The sequence below is a fragment of the Lucilia cuprina genome, chromosome 3 (assembly GCF_022045245.1).
Source record: "Lucilia cuprina isolate Lc7/37 chromosome 3, ASM2204524v1, whole genome shotgun sequence".
Taxonomy (NCBI): Eukaryota; Metazoa; Arthropoda; class Insecta; order Diptera; family Calliphoridae; genus Lucilia; species Lucilia cuprina.
The window spans coordinates 33,080,286-33,091,175 of record NC_060951.1 but is presented as its reverse complement, the minus strand read 5'-3'; the positions used below and the strand labels follow the sequence as shown (position 1 = coordinate 33,091,175).

The window sequence follows — 10,890 nt, the reverse complement described above, 5'->3', positions numbered from 1 at the left end:
ACTTTCTGTTATATGCTTAACAGTGCTCTGTTAGCTGCAAAAAGAGCAATGTTAAAAAATGTGGTTTGTGTCTCTGCTAGTTAAATTCGAATTTAACTTCACACACACAGTCTGGACTGTAGTCTATAGTCTGCTAAACAACAATGGTCTATAGTCTGGACTATAGTCTATGGTCTGGACTATAGTCTATAGTCTTGACTATAGTCTATGGTCTGGACTATAGTCTGTAGTCTGGACTATAGTCTATAGTCTGGACTATAGTCTATAGTCTGGACTATAGTCTATAGTCTGGACTATAGTCTGTAGTCTGGACTATAGTCTATAGTCTGGACTATAGTCTATAGTCTGGACTATAGTCTATAGTCTGGACTATAGTCTGGACTATAGTCTATAGTCTGGACTATAGTCTGGACTATAGTCTATAGTCTGGACTATAGTCTATAGTCTGAACTGTAGTCTAAAGTCTGCACTATAGTCTTAAGTCTGGACTATAGTCTATAGTCAGAAATTTATAGTCCTGGCTATAGTCTGGAGTCTATACTCTGAACTATATACTATTGTCTGCTCAATAGTTTGTAGCCCGGAATGTATATTATGGACTGAAGTTTATAGACTGGTCTATAGTAAACACTCCGGACTATTTGCTATATTTTGGTCTGTCTGGGATGCAATACATAGTCTTGATTACAGTCCTTAACACAGTCTATATTTTAGATTATAGGCCAGACAATACACTGTAGTCCCAACAGTAAACTATACTCCAGACTCTTAGCTTAAAGTCCATACTTTAAATTTCTTTGACAACTTTTCCAAAATTCCTTAATTTTAAAATTTCTTTCACTTTTATTCATCATAATTTCTTTGTAAACGTCTCTATTTAATTGTATTGCTCCAAATCAGCCAATTGCTATTAATTTTTGTTTGCCTCTAAATTGCAACAATTAAGTTTACATTTATTTTCTAATATCTAGCAATTTAAGTTTATGTTTTCTTTTATTATAACAATTTTAACCTAATTTTCTTTATTTTCTTCTATTTCTAGGTAACTATTGCTACTTTTTATCCCTTGCCAACAAAAAACAACACTTTTTTTCCTGTTAATAGTGAAAAATGCAGCAAAAAACAACAAAAGTAACTACAATATAAATATTTTTTTTCTTTTTTTATTTTTCACAAAATGTTTAACCCAAATAAGCCAGTATGTAGACACGTTTTCTATGTCAATCATGTTAAATACAAAAAGAAAAGCAAAAACTTAAACGAAAAAAGCCAACTTTATCAAAATTAAATTGGTTGTTTGTTTGTTTATTTATAAGGTCTCTACTCGATATTGTCCAACAACTGACAGAGTTAAGTTGATTGTTTAGGAACTTTTTGTGGTTGAAAATTATATTAGAAAAAAGATTTTAAAAATACTAACAACTTAAGAAAAGAAAAAGTTATTAATAAATAAACAGAAATGGAAAATTATAATTACTATCCCTTATAAAACTAAAATTTACTCTCTTTTTCAAAAAACGTTGAGCCTTCTGCTTTCTTTGTTAACATTTACCACTGTTATCCTTCTCTAGGTTGGCATCACTACTTGTACTTTGTTTATATTATTCTTCACTTTCTCAAGATTTAGCTCTTGTAAAGTTGATTTGTTTGGGTGTTCTGTTTTTTACAAGCATCTAATTATTCTTTTTTCATCAACTACTATTTTGTTATTTTTATACTTTAGTCTATACCACAATCCGTATTATAGTCTGGACCTCAATTTACATATAATATAGCATGGACTATTGTATGTGCTATATCCAATAGTCTGGACTAAAACCTTTTATCTGAACAAAAGTCAGTAGCAAAACTTAAGTCTGAAAGACAGTCAATAGTCCAGACTATAGTTTATATTACTGTTGTACAGATAATAGTCTTTGGACAATAGTCTAAAGTACTGACTATAGTCTGAACGATAGTCTATAGCCCAGACCATTGTTTATATTTTTACTATAGTATGTACTACTATACGTTTGACTATAGTCTGTACCATATAATACCATAGCTTAATCTATTGCACCAGAGTCTAGACTACAGTCTGCACTATAGTTTAGACTACAGTTTATAATATAGATTAGACTACAGTCAGTACTATAGTCCAGACTACAGTCAGAACTATAGTCAGTACTATAGTCCAGACTACAGTCAGAACTATAGTCAGTACTATAGTCCAGACTACAGTCTGAACTATAGTCAGTACTATAGTCCAGACTACAGTCTGAACTATAGTCAGTACTATAGTCCAGACTACAGTCTGAACTATAGTCAGTACGATAGTCTTGACTACAGTCCGTACTATAGTCTACACTACAGTATGTACTATAGTCAAGACTACAGTCCGTAGATCCAGACCATTGTTTATATTATAGACTATAGTCTGTACTACTATACGTTAGATAATAGTCTGTACCATATAGTACCATAGCTTGGTCTATTGTACTATAGTCTAGACTACAGTCTGTATTATAGTCTAGACTAGAGTCTGTACTATAGTCTAGACTACACTCTGTACTATAGTCTAGACTATAGACTAAAGTACAGACTATAGACTAGACTACAGTCTGTACTATAGTCTAGACCACACTCTGTACTATAGTACTATAGTATAGACTACAGTCTGTACTATAGTATGTACTATAGTCTAGACTACAGTCTGTACTTTAGTCTAGACTACAGTCTGTTCTACAGTCTGTACTTTAGTCAAGACTACAGTCTTTACTTTAGTCTAGACTACAATCTGTACTATAGTCTAGACTACAGTCTGTACTATAGACTATACTACAGGATGCACTATAGTCTAGACTACTGGATGCACTATAGTCCAGACTACAGGATGCACTATAGTCTAGACTTCAGGATGCACTATTGTCTAAACTACAGGCTGTACTATAGTGTAGACTACGGTCTGCAGTATAGTCTAGACTACATTCTGCACTAAAGTCAAGACTCCAAACTACATTCTGCACTATAGACTAGACTATAGTCTAGACTACAGTCTGCACTATAGTCTAGTACTACAGTCAAGACTCTAAACTAATTATCGGTCTATAATTAACCCTTCCACCCATACTAAATCGTAATGAAAACAAGCTATTAAAAAAAATTACAAAGAAAATATATTGAATTAACAAAGAAGTTATTGAAGACCTATAAAATACCCTTTTCCTGATATCTTGTTTCCTTGTGGATATATGTAAAATATTTTTTATGTCCAATATTATCTCAAGATATGTTTACAAAAACTTTTAATTCTCTTTAATATGCATGACAAAAACAAAAAGTTATAACGAGACTGCGTCACCATCATTAACATATTTCGCTGTTTTATAATTGCAACAAAAAAATATATATATTTTCTATGCCTGAGTAATAAAATAAACCCTGCAATTAAAATTTCTGTTTATACAAAAAAAAACTTATAAAACCGGATTATTACCATAGAGTTGTTGTTAAAGTGCATAATTTTCTGCAGGAGCTGTCACAAAGTTTGAAAAGATTTGTTTAAACGTCACAGCTAGTATTGTATATGGGGGCCAGTAGTGCCAAGTGCAAGTTTTTTTTATAGATTTATAATATTATTACTTGGAAATTTAATGAGAGCCAGAGGTTGTTTGGTTAATGAAAGCAAATTGCAAAAAGAAAAAAAGAGAAACATATTTTAATGTTATGTTAATTATATAAAATATAAATTTTAATTATAAAATTAAATATAATGAGTATTAAATGAATATTTAAAATATTTAAATAATTGGTATGATTAAGGAACATTAAAGGCTTTTTAGTAGACAAAATCAAAATCTAAAGAAAATCATCATATTTTTGATAACATGTCATATTAAACTTACTATTTGACATATGACAGCTAACAAAGTAAGTGACACTACAAATTTTGCTGTATATTTTAAGTTTTAAACTTTTAAAACAAGCTTCTCTAGTTTCGAAATGTATTATTTTTAGATTATATTTACTGATTTTGTAACTAAACAAAGGGCTTTATTACAAAGCTATAGAAGCTTGTCAAATATATTTTTTATATTTTGATTTATTTGACATCCCAATTAGTTGCTGTTTTCCTAAAATCATATTTATTTTTCTTTTTCTCCAATTTATATATTCTTTTTAATTTCCTGTCTGTGTTGCAAAGCCGGAAAAATAAACATTCTGTGTTGCAGTAAAGTTTAAATTAACTTTTTTTTCTGTAACTTTTTCACACTAAAAATGCATCAACAAATCATCAACATCAACAAGTTCTGACTTAATAAAAACAAATGTCAAAAAAGCAACAGAAAGAAAAACGTAAAAAATAAAAGTATTTAACATAAACAAATAACAAACAGAACATCTGGCAACAGTGTATGTTTGTACAGTGGCAACGTGGTGTAAAACAAAAATAACAAATTTGTTAAATAAATATTAAAGGGAAATTGTGACTTTGTTAAATTAACAAAATTTATATAAAAAGAGAAGATTTTCAAAAACAAAATTAATGAACTTTGAAGGGAAGGTGGTGCAACTGATGGTGTTGCCAAAGGTTTACAAAAGTTGCACTGAAAGAAAAATTAAATTAATTCTAGTTAAATATTTACTCTGTTTGGAAGTTTTATTTTTTATGTCATATTATCCTGAGAACAAAATCCATAAAAATTAAAGTTGAAATTTAGATTCGTTACACATTATGATCTTTTTTTTAAGGGGTAAACTTTAACATGTCATTTTACAATTATTGCCATAACTAAAGAGCTTAAGTATATTTTTACTGTTTTTGCAACAAACTAACAAATGATTGATGTATGAATTCATTTAAACCAGTTGTCGGTTAAATGTGGCAAAGAACCTCCATGCCACCATTAGGGTTTTAGTTTTTAAGAATTTTTTTTCAACAACAGGGATTCTGGCAATAAAAATCAACAATCAGAAAAATTTCAAATTTTTTTATAAATTCAGAAAAATTTAAAATTTTCTATAGATTCCAAAAAATTATCTAAAAAATTTGAAAATTTTCCAAAAAAAAAATTTATAAAAATAAACATTTTACATAAAATTAGAAAAAAAAATTGAAAATGTCGAAAAAAAATTAAAATAAATAACAAAAATTTCGATAAAATTTTAAAAATTTTGAAAATTATTTATAAAATTAGAAGTTTTTAATATTTTTCTTTTTATAAATTTTAAAAATGTTCGAAATTTTTAAAATTTTCTATAAAATAGAAAGCTAAAAGATTTTTTATAAAAATGGTAAATCTTTCCATTTTTATATTTTTATAAAAATTTAAAATTAGAAAAAATCTTATAAAAATAGCAAAGATTTGAAAATTTTAATATGAAAATAGAAAGATTTTGGAAAATTTTCAATAAAAATAGAAAATTTTGAAAAAAAATCTATAAAAATAAAAAGTTTTTAACAAATAGAAAATTATCTTTAGAAAATGTCGAAAAAAATATAAAAAAACAAAAAAAAATTCTATAAAAATATAAAATTCTGAAAAATTTTCCATAATAGTATTAACTTTTAAAAAAATTTCTATGAAAATATTAAATTTAAAAAAAAAAAAAATCTATAAAAATATTAAATTTAAAAAAAAAATTCTATAAAAATATTAAATTTTTTAGAATTTTCTATACAATTATAAAATTTTGTAGAATTTTCTATACAATTATAAAATTTTGTTGAATTTTCTATAAAAATATAAAATTTTGTTGAATTTTCTATAAAAATATAAAATTTTGTTGAATTTTCTATAAAAATATAAAATTTTGTTGAATTTTCAATAAAAATATAAAATTTTGTTGAATTTTCTATAAAAATATAAAATTTTGTTGAATTTTCTATAAAAATATAAAATTTTGTTGAATTTTCTATAAAAATATAAAATTTTGTTGAATTTTCTATAAAAATATAAAATTTTGTAGAATTTTCTATAAAAATATAAAATTTTGAAAAATTTTCTATAAAAATATAAAATTTTGAAAAATTTTCTATAAAAATATAAAATTTTGTAGAATTTTCTATAAAAATATAAAATTTTGTAGAATTTTCTATAAAAATATAAAATTTTGTAGAATTTTCTATAAAAATATAAAATTTTGAAAAATTTTCTATAAAAATATAAAATTTTGAAAAATTTTCTATAAAAATATAAAATTTTGAAAAATTTTCTATAAAAGTATAAAATTTTGAAAAATTTTCTATAAAAGTATAAAATTTTGAAAAATTTTCTATAAAAATATAAAATTTAGGAAAATTTTCTATAAAAATATAAAATTTAGAAAAATTTTCTATAAAAATATAAAATTTTGAAAAAATTTTTATAAAAATATAAAATTTTGAAAAAATTTCTATGAAAATATAAAATTTTGAAAAATTTTCTGTTAAAATAAAAATACAAAATACTGTATAAAAATAGAAAAATTTCTAAAATTTTCTTAAAAAAAAGAAAAATTTCTGAAAATTTCTTAAAAATAAAAAAAAACTAAAATTTTCCTAAAGATTAAAAAATCGCGAAAAATTTTTATAAAATTAGAAAAACTTTTTTTAATAAATAAATTAATAAAAATCCGGGGAACTTTTCCCTCACTTTTTGTTCTAAAACTCCTAACATCTTTAGAGTTTAAGTGAATTTAAGGTCAATTTTCACATAAATGGATACAAATGCAAGAACGTATAATAGAACAGCAGAAAAGCAAGAAAAAAAAATAAAGAAAAATCACATGAAAACCATGCTAAATGAAAATAATGTTTTCATTATATTAAATATTAAACTGGGAGTAAAAAACAGGAATGAAGTTAAAGAGGGAGCTTGGTATTTTATGCTAATATTTTAAACAAATTAAATAATTTTGCTGAGACACGAGAGAAAAATGTTAAGTAAGAAGAACTTTCATAGCACCCTTTCTTTGAAAACGAAAGATATAAAGTTCATGAAGATTTTGTAGAGAAAATAAAACTAATAAAGAGTAACTAGTATAGCAACTGGTTACTAGAGGTTAGAAATTCATTTAAACTTATAAAGTTGATTGTTAAATGGCCACTTTTCGCTAAACATGTAAGTAGTGCTTTGCTTTTAAATGCTTTTAAAACTATAAATACTTTTAAAATTATGTAGAGTATTTCAAAAAAATAATATTTTTATTTAATTTTAAAATTAAAAAGTTAAAAGAAAAAATCCAACTGAGTTTTTCACACATGAGTGCTAAAGAAGTAAAAGCCAAATTGTCTTTTCTCATACAAATTCTCAGACTTAAACAAAACTCCTAAAGCTAAGCAAACTACACAATATTAATATATTAACTGAAGACTGTGTTAATGATTCGTCCATTAGTTACTCACTCACTCGCTTCTATATTTCCACACTTTTTCATCTCAAAGTTGGTTTTTTTTTAATCTTAATTAGAAACATTAGCACGAGTGTGTTTAAAATTTGTTTAAGGAAATGGTGCGGGTGCATAAAAATGAAAACATGATTTTACACAAACTGCAACCATTTACTAGCTGCTGCTGCTGCTCTGTTCTGACTTTTAACTAAAGTAATATTTTTTCTCTACACAACACAGACCATTTAAAATTATAGGAAAAATACATTGGGTCAGTTTGTTGTTGGTTGCCAGTCGTTGTAATGGATGTTATAAAGAAACTAAGTAAATACAGCCAAGCTAGTCATCCAAACATGCAGCCATCTAGCCTAGCACCAATAAAACCATTCATTCATCCATTCATTCCACATTTTGCTCACTCGCCTCGCGTTTTCGTTCTGCATGTGTAATAAACATTCAAAGTTTTTAAAGTGTGGGAAAGTTTTATTTTTTCCTTTAAATATACATTTCACTGACTCCCTCATTCCTTTTGCTAATGCTTTAGATTTAGCAGATTTTTTTATTCCTCTCTTCTAGTATTTCATTTTCTTTTCCCTAAATAAAAGAAAATCATTTAGAATTTATTGTAGTTAATTTTTCTTTTTTATAATAGTCGTTTCCTTAATTTAGCAAAAAAATAAAAAAAATGTAGAATAAAAAACAGCAGAAATATGCCTTTTATGTTATTCTACTTAGATTTTGTTCATGGGTAAAAGTCATGCCTAGCAATTTTATTTTTTTTCGACTTCCTTTTTCATTTATTTAAATTTTAGCATAATTATTTTGTTACTATTAGACTTGTATTGCAAATTTCAGACGTGATATGGGCAGAAAAAGTTTAAAGAATTTTTAAATATGAGAACATTTTGTGGGTTTGTTTTTTTAATAAAAGAAAACGTTTAAGAATGCAGGCTCATGACCTTTATTGAATGGTAACAGAAAGGTTTTATCCGGAAATTTTTGTGTATTCTAGTTATTCAGGCGTCTTATACCTATAAGTCTTATCTATAGTGTCACCTAGACCAGAACTATTAAGCAAAGTTAGAAAGTTTTTTATATTTGTTCAATTCACAATCGGAGTTGTACGGTTGTATCGTAGTATGTCGTAATTTTTATACCCTTCACTTTCGTGAGAAGGGTATATATAAGTTTGTCATTCCGTTTGTAATTTCTATAATATAATTTTCCGACCCTATAAAGTATATATATTCTTGATCCTTATAGATAGCGGAGTCGATTAAGCCATGTCCGTCTGTCTGTCTGTCTGTCTGTCCGTCTGTCTGTCTGTCTGTCTGTCTGTTGAAATCAGTTTTTAGAGGACCCCAGATATCGGCGATGTCTGAATCTTCAATAATTCTATTAGACATGCTTTCGAGAAGATCGCTATTTAAAATCAGCAAAATCGGTCGGTAAATAACGGAGATATGAGAAAAAATCCGAGACAACCTCTGAAAATTTCATTAAAAAATTGTTAAAAAAGCAACAAAAACACTAAAAACACTGTACATAGAAAAAGATGTACACGTGTGTGTGTAGATGTATTTGGTTTTATTCAGCTGTGTATTTTTTTGTATGTTTGGAATTCAAACATACAAAGTATACACAGCAAAAAAATATGATTTGCATTTTTTGTTAAAATAAAATAATTTTCGCTTTTGTTTTGCAAATATATTTTTTGATGAATAGAAAAAAGTATTTAAAACGTTTTCAATTATATGAGAGTAGATTGTGAGTTATTGTACAATAATTTTTATGCGAATAATGTAAGTTTGAAATTTAAAACTAACACAAATTTTTTCCAAGTGCTTTTTAAAACAATTTTTTTTACGATAAACAAAAACAAAATCTACGTCTCGTCAATGTTTACCAGCAATGAATCAGAGGTCGAAGTCGACCGGCTTCGAGTCGGAGCTTAGCCGCCGCCGAACTATATTTAGTTGCTTGAGCCGCCGTCGAAACATTCGGCTTAAATCGACTCAAATTTTTTTAATGTTTTTATTAACTAGACTGTAAGATCAATTATGTTTAAAATACACTATGGTGAAGGGTATATAAGATTCGGCACAGCCGAATATAGCACTCTTACTTGTTTTATAATTGATTTGTTTTTGTTTCAAAAAATTTAATTTGAAAAAATTTACGACGTACAACGTTACAACTATACAACATCGATTGTGAATTGGACAATTGTTTTATTAGTTTTTAAAATATAAAAATATGTTTTATGAAATAAATAAAGTGTGTGAATAAATAAGAAACTAAAGAGCCACATGTCCACATCCAAAGAGACGCATTTGGCTCGCGAACCGTAGTTTACCGATCCCTGACGTAGACTATAGTCTGTAGTGTACTTTGTAGTAAATTTTATCGTATGGTCTTACGACTTTTCAATAGTATATTTTATAATAGTCTTTGCAATAGTATATTTCATAGGATAGTCTATAATCTAGTCTATAGTGTAGTTTAGTCCACAGTCTAGAGTATAGTCCTAGTCTGTAGTATAGTTTATAGTCTAGTCTAAAGTACAATTAATAGTATAGTCTATAGTACAGTCTATAGTTTAGTCTATAATCTATTCTATAGTCTTGTCTATTTTCTAGTCTATAGTTTTGTCCATAGTCTAGTCTCTAGTGTAGTCTACAGTATAGTCTAGTCTATAGTGTAGTCTTTATTCTAGTTTGCAGTCTAGTGTCTAATATAGTCTACAATCTAGTTTATAGTATTGTCTATGGTCTAGTCTATAGACTAGTATATAGTCGAGTCTGCAGGTAGTCTATAGTCTAGTCCATAGTATATAGTCTAGTCTATAGTCTACTCTATAGTCTAGTCTATAGTCTAGTCTATAGTCTAGTCGTTAGTTTAGTCTACAGTCTAGTCTATTGTCAAGTCTATAGTCCAGTCTATAGTCTAGTCTATAGTCTGGTCTATAGTCTAGTCTATAGTCTAGTCTATAGTCTAGTCTACAGTTTAGTCTATAGTCTAGTCTACAGTCTAGTCTATAGTCTACTCTATAATCTAGTCTATAGTCAAGTCTAAAGTGTAGTCTTTAGTTTAGCCTAAAGTCAATGGAATAGTCTAATCTATTATCTAGTCTACAGACTTGGCTATATTTAAGTCTAGCTTATAGTCCAGTCTATAGTCTAGTCTGTAGTCTCGTCTTTAGTCTAGTCTATAGCCTAATAGAGATCATAGTCTAAGGTGTAGGTTTTGAAAAATATTTAATTAAATTCCTAGTTTTTACAAAACTTTTTTAATTTCTTTACTTTTACTAAATATTTCAAAAATTTTAATACATATTTTAAAGAAATTTTTCAATTCTATTTGCTATTTATAAAAGATTTTCGTCTAAGTTTTCTTTTTTTATATATCAATGTTAACTATTTTTATTTTGACAATGTTTTTCTTTATTATTTAAAGAAAAACCTCAAAATGTTTTGAAGTAAATGTAATATAATCTTGCAACAAAAAACGCAAAAGAAAAAAACAATTTTAATGCTTCGT

At 26.7% G+C, this 10,890-nt stretch overlaps 1 protein-coding gene and 1 long non-coding RNA gene across 3 annotated transcripts in view; both read left to right on the top strand.

Moving 5' to 3' along the window:
* The window catches only part of LOC124418787, an 8,359-nt gene extending 6,177 nt beyond the window's left edge, over window positions 1-2,182 (top strand). Inside the window, exon 3 of the long non-coding RNA XR_006940207.1 lies at window positions 1,043-2,182. This is a non-coding gene — a long non-coding RNA (uncharacterized LOC124418787). The remainder of the gene's footprint in view (window positions 1-1,042) is intronic.
* Window positions 1-10,890, top strand: part of LOC111681642 (death-associated protein kinase related) — a 208,066-nt gene that overhangs the window by 143,012 nt on the left and 54,164 nt on the right. The window lies entirely within an intron of this gene.